This window comes from Taudactylus pleione, unplaced genomic scaffold (genome assembly GCF_031769625.1).
Source record: "Taudactylus pleione unplaced genomic scaffold, aTauple2 ptg001010l, whole genome shotgun sequence".
Classification (NCBI taxonomy): domain Eukaryota; kingdom Metazoa; phylum Chordata; class Amphibia; order Anura; family Myobatrachidae; genus Taudactylus; species Taudactylus pleione.
In genome coordinates, this window is record NW_028285411.1 from 415,545 (window position 1) to 427,979 (window position 12,435).

The window sequence follows — 12,435 nt, forward strand, 5'->3', positions numbered from 1 at the left end:
TGGAGATTCCTGTGTGATGTCTTCTACTTTAATATCTGTAGACAAGATGAGATGTCCCTCCAAGTCATTCCTGCTTGTGCGTCCATCTGCTGGAAATACAATAACTGTATTATTATTCCACAGTTTTTTGTCATTTTTTTTTTGTATTCTCCAGATGAAAGTAACAAAACTTACAGAATAGACTTCTGATCGCATTCTGCAGTTAGCCAGAAATTCTACAGCTACAATACACTAATTTCAATGGAAAAGACGCAACAACAATGTCTAATTGGTGACAGATGCTAAAAGCTCTCATATAGGCTTTGCCTTCTTTATGTGCCGCATCCAAATTTGAATGTCTAGTACCAGTAATCTGGATACCGGCTCCCCACTTCAAATCATTTTTATTATAGAAAAGTTTGTTTACAATACCGATCATAAAGAACCATGTACAAATATATATAGTAATATAATTCCACAATCTACAAAACAAAATATATCACAAAATAAAATATTTTTTTATAAAAAAAGACAGTTCAAATAAACAAACATACATAAAAAGGGAATAATAATCAAACATCAAGGAAAATGCTCATAAATTTAAAGTTACCAAGGAGATTTAAGTAGATTTAAGATGAAACCCTCGAACCCTCGAAGCTGGCCATCCACTATACAATTTTCTATCGGATATCTGTCCAATCTGGCTGATTGGAATGAAAACCTGGTAATGTATGGGAGCAAATGACAGTCGATCATAAGGTTTTAAACACTGAAAAAAGGACAAAAAAAAATGTTCAAATTGGTTAAATTTATGTGTAGTAACCAATTTGTCTAAACAACTATTTTTGGCTATTTTCCAGTGTATGTTAGCAAATGGACGATTGTCATTTGCTCCCATACATTACCAGGTTTTCATTCCAACCAGCCAGATATCTGACAGAAAATTGTATAGTGGATGGCCAGCTTTAGATTCATAGAAATCAGACCATGAGCACTATTTAATCAGAGGGGATGAGGTAGAAGTGGAGTATTTAAGGCTAAAGGTTTCTATTTCAAAACGTCTTTTCACACTGGACCTTATTTTCAATAAAAGAGGAGGATCAGATATTTTCCAATATTGTGCTATCACCGCTCTTGTGGCAATAAAAATATGCCCAATAACATATTTGTTGTGGGCTTGTACTGAAGGAGGGAAATACAGTAAAGAAGCAATTTCTGGGAGTTGTGGTAGAGTCTCCGAGGTGACCTGAGTAATTAACTTAAAAACATCTGACCAAAGAGAGCTCAGGAAAGGACAAGACCAAAAAATATGCACAAGTGTGCCCTCGGATCCACAATTTCTCCAACAAAATTTAGAAGTTTCAGGCCATATTTTGTGTCATTAGCTGGGGTATGATATAGACCACACATTAATTTAAATATCATTTCAGTGTGATTTAGAAATTTGGACATTTTAAAAACATTTGAGAATAATGAAATCCAATCCTCATCCGTTAGAGGAATTTTGAATTCTGACTCCCACTTGTGTATTATTGCTCACAGTTCTTTATATAGCACAGACATACCGAGAAGCACTTTATATAGCACAGACACAGTGAGAAGCACTTTATATAGCACAGACATACTGAGAAGCACTTTATATAGCACAGACACAGTGAGAAGCACTTTATATAGCACAGACATACAGAGAAGCACTTTATATATCACAGACATACTGAGAAGCTCTTTATATAGCACAGACATACTGAGAAGCACTTTATATAGCACAGACACACTGAGAAGAGCTTTATATAGCACAGATACACTGAGAAGCACTTTATATAGCACAGACACACTGAGAAGCACTTTATATAGCACAGACACACTGAGAAGCACTTTATATAGCAGACATACTGAGAAGCTCTTTATATAGCACAGACACACTGAGAAGCACTTTATATAGCACAGATATACTGAGAAGCACTTTATATAGCACAGACACACTGAGAAGCACATTGTATAGCACAGACACACTGAGAAGCACATTATATAGCACAGACATACTGAGAAGCACATTATATAGCAGACATACTGAGAAGCTCTTTATATAGCACAGACATACTGAGAAGCACTTTATATAGCACAGACATACTGAGAAGCACGTTATATAGCGCAGACACACTGAGAAGCACGTTATATAGCACAGACACACTGAGAAGCACTTTATATAGCACAGACATACCGAGAAGCACTTTATATAGCACAGACACACTGAGAAGCACTGTATATAGTACAGACAAAATGAAAAGCACTTTATATAGCAAAGACATACTAAGCAGTACTTTATATAGCACAGACACACTGAGAAGCACTTTATATAGCACAGATATACTGAGAAGCACTTTATATAGCACAGACATACTGAGCAGCACTTTATATAGCACAGACACACTGAGAAGCACGTTATATAGCACAGACACACTGAGAAGCACTTTATATAGCACAGACATACTAAGCAGTACTTTATATAGCACAGACATACTGAGAAGCACTTTATATAGCACAGACATACTGAGAAGCACTTTATATAGCACAGACACACTGAGAAGCACTTTATATAGCGCAGACACACTGAGAAGCACGTTATATAGCACAGACACACTGAGAAGCACTTTATATAGCACAGACATACCGAGAAGCACTTTATATAGCACAGACACACTGAGAAGCACTTTATATAGCACAGACATACTGAGAAGCACTTTATATAGCACAGACACATGGGAGCAAATGACAGTCGATTATATGGTTTTAAATACTGAAAAAAGGACAAAAAAAAAATGTTCATATTGGTTAAATTTATGTGTTTTTACCAATTTGTCTAAACAACTATTTTTGGCTATTTTCCAGTTTATGTGAGCAAATGGACGATTGTCATTTGCTCCCATACATTACCAGGTTTTCATTCCAACCAGCCAGATAAGACAGATATCTGACAGAAAATTGTATAGTGGATGGACAGCTTTAGATTCATAGAAATCAGACCATGAGCACTATTTAATCAGAGGGGATGAGGTAGAAGTGAAGTATTTAAGGCCAAAAGTTTCTATTTCAAAACGTCTTTTCACACTGGACCTTATTTTCAATAAAAGAGGAGGAACAGATATTTTCCAATATTGTGCTATCACCGCTCTTGTGGCAATAAAAATATGCCCAATAACATATTTGTTGTGGGCTTGTACTGAAGGAGGGAAATACAGTAAAGAAGCAATTTCTGGGAGTTGTGGTAGAGTCTCCGAGGTGACCTGAGTAATTATCTTAAAAACATCTGACCAAAGAGAGCTCAGGAAAGGAAAAGACCAAAAAATATGCACAAGTGTGCCCTCGGATCCACAATTTCTCCAACAAAATTTAGAAGTTTCAGGCCATATTTTGTGTCATTAGCTGGGGTATGATATAGACCACACATTAATTTAAATATCATTTCAGTGTGATTTAGAAATTTGGACATTTTAAAAAGATTTGAGAATAATGAAATCCAATCCTCATCCGTTAGAGGAATTTTGAATTCTGACTCCACTTGTGTATTATTACTCACAGTTCTTTATATAGCACAGACATACTGAGAAGCACTTTATATAGCACAGACATACTGAGAAGCACTTTATATAGCACAGACACACTGAGAAGCACTTTATATAGCACAGACACACTGAGAAGCTCTTTATATAGCACAGACACACTGAGAAGCACTTTATATAGCACAGACATACTGAGAAGAGCTTTATATAGCACAGACACACTGAGAAGCACTTTATATAGCACAGACATACAGAGAAGCACTTTATATAGCGCAGACACACTGAGCAGCACTTTATATAGCACAGGCATACTGAGAAGCACTTTATATAGCACAGACACACTGAGAAGCTCTTTATATAGCACAGACATACTGAGAAGCTCTTTATATAGCACAGACACACTGAGAAGCACTTTATATAGCACAGACATACTGAGAAGCACTTTATATAGCACAGACATACTGAGAAGCACTTTATATAGCACAGACATACTGAGAAGAGCTTTATATAGCACAGACACACTGAGCAGCACTTTATATAGCACAGACACACTGAGCAGCACTTTATATAGCACAGACATACTGAGAAGAGCTTTATATAGCACAGACACACTGAGAAGCACTTTATATAGCACAGACACACTGAGCAGCACTTTATATAGCACAGACATACTGAGAAGAGCTTTATATAGCACAGACACACTGAGAAGCACTTTATATAGCACAGACACACTGAGAAGCACTTTATATAGCACAGACATACTGAGAAGCTCTTTATATAGCACAGACACACTGAGAAGCACTTTATATAGCACAGACATACTGAGAAGCTCTTTATATAGCACAGACATACTGAGAAGCACTTTATATAGCACAGACATACTGAGAAGCACTTTATATAGCACAGACATACTGAGAAGCACTTTATATAGCACAGACATACTGAGAAGCTCTTTATATAGCACATACATACTGAGAAGCACTTTATATAGCGCATACACACTGAGCAGCACTTTATATAGCACAGACATACAGAGAAGCACTTTATATAGCGCAGACACACTGAGCAGCACTTTATATAGCACAGGCATACTGAGAAGCACTTTATATAGCACAGGCATACTGAGAAGCACTTTATATAGCACAGACATACTGAGAAGCACTTTATATAGCACAGACATGCTGAGAAGCACTTTATATAGCACAGACATACTGAGAAGCACTTTATATAGCACAGACATACTGAGAAGCACTTTATATAGCACAGACATACTGAGAAGCTCTTTATATAGCGCATACACACTGAGAAGCACTTTATATAGCACAGACACACTGAGAAGCACTTTATATAGCACAGGCATACTGAGAAGCACTTTATATAGCGCATACATACTGAGAAGCACTTTATATAGCACAGACACACTGAGAAGCACTTTATATAGCACAGGCATACTGAGAAGCTCTTTATATAGCACAGACATACTGAGAAGCACATTATATAGCACAGACACACTGAGAAGCACCTTACAGAGAATATTTAGTCACTCACATCAGTCCATGTCCCAGTGGAGCTTACAATCTAAATTCCCTACCACATGGACACACATATACACACACTAGGGTTAATTTGTGTCAGAAGCCAATCAACGTACTAGTATGATTTTTGGAGGGTTGGAGGGAACACATACAAACTCCACACATATAGCACCTTGGTTTTGAATCATACTCATGACTTTAGTGTGAAGAGATAGCAATGCTAACCACTACACCACCGTGTAACTATTATGAATAAAGATGCTTAATATTCAGGTACAAACTATGACCACATTATTACATTAACAAATGTACAAACTACAAATGAGACTCACAATGAACAGATAAAATATTGGCATAAAATGGCACAAGCACATTATCGGCACATGTCCTAGACCCAAGGACAGGCAGATGGTACATCACCAATGTATATCTACCCGCAAATGCAGACTTTGCTTGGTAACGTTCCCTAGCCATCATCACAGAGCAGGAAGCCTCATTAGCCAGCGACGTTGGTGAACCACAATACCCATCTAGATCACCCTCACACATACACATGGGAAACTTGTGGGCTAATTACCAACAACTGCGTCCACACTACACAAAGTTCTCCAGGTGGATATATATGTAGTAAAAGCAGCTTCTGTATGGTCCTCTGGTCATCCTCAGGGAGAGTAGCCCCACCAGAGTCATGTTACTAAATTAGGGTAATGAGTCACTGTATATAACCGCTGAGAGGGAAGGAGAGCGATAGGACAGAGCAACACAGAATTATGGCGGCACAGAGCGGGGGGGGCAGCAGGACAGTGTAGGGGAATGGAACAGGGCACAGAGTGGAGGAGGCAGCAGGACAGGGTAGGGGAATGGTGCAGGGCACAGAGCGGGGGAGGCAGCAGGACAGGGTAGGGGAATGGTGCAGGGCACAGAGTGGAGGAGGCAGCAGGACAGGGTAGGGGAATGGTGCAGGGCACAGAGCGAGGGAGGCAGCAGGACAGGGTAGGGGAATGGTGCAGGGCACAGAGCGGGGGAGGCAGCAGGACAGGGTAGGGGAATGGTGCAGGGCACAGAGCGGGGGAGGCAGCAGGACAGGGTAGGGGAATGGTGCAGGAAAGAGATTGACAAAAGCAAGAGGAGGAAGACAGCAGAAGAGCAGAGCAAAAAACAGACAGGTCAGCAATTAAAGCACAACAGTACAGAGCTGATGGATCCTGATGTATGAGATACACCAGAGAGTGTGGGGAGGAGACTGGTCAGATCTCTGGGCTGGTAACACACAGTGACATGATGTGAGGAGGAGAGCAGGAGTATAATAGGGGCTGATGGCTCCTGATGTATGAGATACACCAGAGAGTGTGAGGAGGAGACTGGTCAGATCTCTGGGCTGGTAACACACAGTGACATGATGTGAGGAGGAGAGCAGGAGTATAATAGGGGCTGATGGCTCCTGATGTATGAGATACACCAGAGAGAGTGGGGAGGAGACTGGTCAGATCTCTGGGCTGGTAACACACAGTGACATGATGTGAGGGGGAGAGCAGGAGTATAATAGGGGCTGATGGCTCCTGATGTACGAGATACACCAGAGAGTGTGGGGAGGAGACTGGTCAGATCTCTGGGCTGGTAACACACAGTGACATGATGTGAGGGGGGGGAGCAATAGTATAATAGGGACTAATGGCTCCTGACTACCCCACAGGGCAGATACATTTTCATTATTAATTTGTAGTGACAGATGAGGGTGTAGGATAAGAGATTGTTGTAGTGACTGAACAAGGAGTATATGTGACTCTTTTCAGTAATTGTTTATTACTCACCTTTGCTGATATCTGTAGGGATTTCCTCCTCCTTACACAGCTGATCACCCCTCTCGTATGCCTCTTCTTTACCCTCTGTATCTTCTGCCTTCATATCAGTCACATATGTCTCTTCTCCCTCTTTATCATTTATCTTAATATTATTCAGATATTCACCCTAATTAAATCAGAGAATAAAAAATTGCATAATGTCTGATGTCATTACTTGAGATTACACAATATAATATCAGTGTAATAGACACACAGATTCTCTATAGATCATATAAAGTCACTTTAGTATTTGGAGCGACCCTAAATCTCATCTACCTGATGCTGGTGTGGGGTCCTGTGATTCGCCTTTGTACAATCCTTTGAATAAAGAGGACGGGGACATCTCTCTGGGGTATTTTTGTTACTGGGTCCATCTGTAGGAGACACAAAATTACTGAGTACTGTACATTATATATATATATATGTGATGTGCACCTGCTTTCCCTTGTGACCCCTGTGTTCCTCTATATACTCCCCCTCCTGCATGGAGACATAGACAGTGACATCCTGACACCTTATAGGAACCTGACACACACAATGATACAGTCATCACCCAGACACATCCCCTGGTGTTACTGTATAATGTCCCATTCCCAGCAGTCACCTCTCCAGTCAGCAGCTGAATGATCTTGTTGGTGAGTTTCAGGATCTTCTGGTCATTGTGTCTCTCATGTAACAGTGAGAGAGTTGGAGACACCGTGATGGGGTTCTGGGTCTTGCTCAGCCCCTCCGACATACAGGGACGGCTGCTGGGTGTCTCACAATCACTGGATGTCTTTTTAACTACTGTGTAATCCTGTGAATTGGGGGAGATACTAAATATCAGTACTTACACTCCGAGATCCCCTCACCTCCCCAGTCATGTCCCTGTATTATTACTATAGATATAAGTGATGTCACTGTGACACTCCCAGATCCCCTCACCTCCCCAGTCATGTCCCTGTATTATTACTATAGATATACTGTAAGTGACGTCACTGACACCCCCAGACCCTCTCACCTCCCCAGTCAGCAGGTAGATGATCTCCAGGGTGAGATTTAGTATCCTCTCAGTCATGCGACTCCTGTCAGTGTCCATCCTCAGTGATCAGTGAGTTATACAGGACACGTCTCACCCTCACGTTACCTCTGTCAAAGACTCTCCGGTTCTTCACGTGTCCTGGAATAAGTTTAATAATTATAATAAATATTACAGAATATATGTAACACATTCAATCAGGTAACACTGAGTGACCATTAAGTCCTTCTCTCTTCTCCGAGGTCACAATGATATCACACACCCTGATACACACTGATCATTACTACAGATTGAGTTTCCCATATCCAAAATGCTTGGGACCAGGGGTATTTTGGATATTGGAAATAATAATTATAATAATTAATATAATATAATAATAATAAGTTCCCCCTAGGTTGTTTCAGCGGGACGCCGCGTTCTGCCCTATTTTTTATGGGCAGAAAGCACCCTGCCCTCCAGCGCATGGCTCCCCGCTGAGACAGTCTGCGGGTTCCGTCTCCACCTGCGGGTCACAGTGTCCCGTGGGTGGTGAAGACGGTGGTGCAGCAGTCACTGCGGGTAAATGGATGTCGGGCGCATGCGCCCCGCATGCATTCACAGTGACCGCAGCGCTTGGGGCTGCCCGGCATGTCCGTAAGTGCTGGGCACACCCCTGCCTGCCGCCGGACCTAGAGTGAACACTAGGAATGAGACCTAAATCTAAACACAGCCTGCAGGTAATTTTATACAATATTTTCAATAATTTTGTGGCTCAAACAAAGTTTGTGAACATACATGAAATTCATATACACACAGCCTGAACGTTATTTTATACGCCCTACGATAGCGCACTACATCTGCCAGCCCAGCCTCTCTCCCCACTACTGCCCTATTCCTCTGTCTCCTAATATCTGGACAACTTGTGTACAATCACCCATATTATTATCTCTGCTCCCACATCTGTAATTATTACTGAGTGTCAGCATGTTATACAGTCTGTGACTCCGCAGCTGTAAGGAAACAGAACGATGGAGGTAACGATACAATCTCATTAGCGATTTACCTTGAACTCTCCCCGGCAGCTCCCTGGCACTCCAGGACACGATGCACAATGTGACACAAGATCTATTGTGCACGATGTAACGATCTGCATATCATTAGATTGTGCGCGATCAGGGAGATCTGTGCTACAAGCATCTTTGTAAAAAAAAATTAAAATTCACTAAGACACAGATACATGGATGTATCAGGGAGATCAGTGAGTTCCGTCCATGCATCTGTGTTAAAAAAAATTAATACAAAGTGAAAACTAAAAATAAAGTCCTTCAGTCTCTCAGCCAATGAGCAGTTCTCACCATTGACGTCAATGATGGGAAACGCTCGTTGGCTGAGAGGCGGAAGGCTTGCCTCTCTTAGCCAATGAGAGCTCAGCACCGGGATTTCTATAGTGAAATCCCGCCACTGAGCCATCATTCGGGTAGTACCGCCCTTAGAGACCGGTACTAAGGCCCTGATTCAGAGCCGGACGCTCTGACAGAGCGCTTGCTCTGAATCAGGGCCGTCCTTCTTAATTTTTGGAGCGGCCTCCTGGCCGCTCATATAGCTGTGGGTGACCACCCACAGCTATAGCAAGTGGCCAAAAAGATGGTCGCGATGGTCAAGACCATCGCGACCATCGGGCTTGCGATGAGACCCTTGTGGTAGGGTCTCGTTGCCACAAGCCCTGGAGTGCTTTTGGCTCCATCAGAGCCGAGAGCACTCCCACTGACATCACCACCGCAAGCGGGTCTGAATCAGGCCCTAAGTTCGGTGGTCTGGGTAATTGCGACTTTTATTTTTGCCAAAACCCTGAATGCCTACATGGCTCGAAGAGGACATGATCCACGCATAGGAAGAGGTGAGTATGGCATTTTTTTATTTTTTTTTACAGGTATTGGTGAATTTCTACTTGGACAAGTGGACGTGAATGGCTTCAGGAATAGCAAGTGAGTATGTGCGATAGTGAGTGTGTGAATGTGTGTGTGCATGTATGCTTTAATAAAGTTGTACTTTCACGGGGTGTGTGTAATGTCTTTACTTTAATATTTATTTTGCAGTGGAACTATAGGTACCAGCAGGCCCGTAATGCTCCGCATGGTGGTACGTGCGGTTCTACAAGTACCAGCATGCGGGGGAGGCTTGTTGGGAACTGTAGTTCACCTGCAAAAGACAATATTATCTCATCTTTTTTTTACACCACACTACACAATCGATACGTCACCCCCCTCTCCAGGGGTGCCGGGGATAGCTCCGGGCAATCAGCCTAGGCCTGGGGTGCCCTTAAGAGGGGGACCCATTATTTGGGAGTCTCCACATCCCCAGGGATCCCCGGCCTGGGCAGACTAGCGGTCAGGAGTAATGCTTTGGCCGGGAAACTAGGTGAAAGGATTCCCCTTGTGACATTACTGCCCCGCTAGAAAGGGTCCTGTGCTGGTTATGAATAATACAGGGGACCTCTCATGCTGTTGTCCCGTATTTCCAAAATTTGACCGGCTCGGCTGAGGCCAGTGCTGGTTGTGCTAAATACAGGGGACCCTTACAAACTTCTGTCCCCTGTATTTTGACAACCAGGACTTTGTCTAAAAAGCCCTGTGCTGGTTGTTAAATACAGGGGACCCCAGGGCTGGTTGTGCTCTGGAGGGGCTATGTATTAATTTTTTTATAACAGATGTACATACGGATCTCACTGATCCACCCCTGCACCTGTGTCTTTTATCACAACTGCTTGCAGCACGGATCGCACTGATTCGTGCGAATCCGAACGACAGATCGTTCAAGCATAAACACTAAACTATATGCCGGCGGATCATGGACGAGACTGGCAAATCTTACCTGCAGAGGTAAGATCTGACGATACGATGTACAACCCACGGGTACGCGCATCGGTATAATAATCGTCAGTGGACACTCACGAGTTGCACATATTATGCACGATCTGTCGCTCCGATGAGTTGAAAACAGACAGATCGTGCATAATATCGTACCGTGTGTGGCCACGTTAAGTCCCAGCATGCCCTGTCATGCTGGAAACCACAGTTAGCCTACCACTGTAGGATGTACGTCCAATATGTGACAATCCTGCCAGCCATGTTTATGTGGCACATGGGAGAGGCTGAAGCATTTCTTGGAAGATAATCACTTACACACTGATGACCTAGAGCAGTGCTTCCCATTTTCAGGCCCCAGGGATCCCTAACAGGTGCTAATGATCTCACTGGGGATTCTGTGAGGAGACCTGGAAAACATGCACTGTTATGGCTCCCTGAGGATTGGCGCTGGGAAACTCTGGTCCCTACACACAGGATAGTAAGAGAGAAAGTGCGGGGAGCAGAGGAAGCTCCAAACAGGGTGATGACAATTATTCTGTATGGGGGGGTCTGAGTGTGTCGGACACCTCCCTTTCTCTTTAATCTGTTACCCACCGAGCAGAGACTGCTCCATCTGTATTATATGTGACACTAGGGTCTGCTCCAACTGTTTTATAGATAACACCAAGGTCTGCTCCACCTGTATTATATGTAACACCAGGGTAAGCTCCACCTGTTTTATACATAACACCACAGTCTGCTCCACCTATATATTATTTAACACCAGCGTCGGCTCCACCTATATAGTATGTAACACCAGGGTCTGCTCCACCTGTATATGTAACATCAAGGTCTGCACCACCTTTATCATATGTAACACCAGGGTCTGCTCTACCTGTATCATATGTAACACTAGTGTCTGCTCCACCTGTATATGGAACACCATGGTCTGTTCCACCTATATTATATGTAACACCACGGTAAGCTCCACCTGTTTTATACATAACACCAGGGTCTGCTCAACCTATATAATATGTAACACCAGGGTCTGCTTCGCCAGTATTATATGTAACAACATGGTCTGCTCCAACTGTTTTATAGATAACACCAGGGTCTGCTCCACCTGTATTATAGATAACACCAGGGTCTGCTCCAACTGTTTTATAGAGAACACCAAGGTCTGCTCCACTTGTATTATATGTAACACCAGGGTAAGCTCCACCTGTTTTATACATAACACCACAGTCTGCTCCACCTATATATTATTTAACACCAGCGTCGGCTCCACCTATATAGTATGTAACACCAGGGTCTGCTCCACCTGTATTATATGTAACATCAAGGTCTGCACCACCTTTATCATATGTAACACCAGGGTCTGCTCCACCTGTATTATATGTAACACCAGAGTCAGCACCACCTTTATCATATTTAAATCAGGGACTGCTCCACCTTTATCATATGTAACACTAGAGTCTGATCCACCTGTGTCCTAAGAGGGCAACAATCTGATCAATATGTATAATAAGTAACCACCATTACCTGCTGCCACTTCACCCGGAAGTTATAGGAGGAACGCCCCTCATGAAAACCACGCCCCGTCCCTCTCATGTCCATGTAGCTATGGCTACTGTCAGCCCCGCCCCTTTATCGTAACGAGCGCCCTCCTCTCATTCC

At 42.8% G+C, this 12,435-nt stretch overlaps 1 protein-coding gene and 1 pseudogene across 1 annotated transcript in view; one reads left to right on the plus strand and one right to left on the minus strand.

Moving 5' to 3' along the window:
* Positions 1–12,340, minus strand: part of LOC148454310 (uncharacterized) — a 62,299-nt pseudogene extending 49,959 nt beyond the window's left edge.
* Positions 1–12,435, plus strand: part of LOC148454311 (uncharacterized) — a 64,294-nt gene that overhangs the window by 21,590 nt on the left and 30,269 nt on the right. The window lies entirely within an intron of this gene.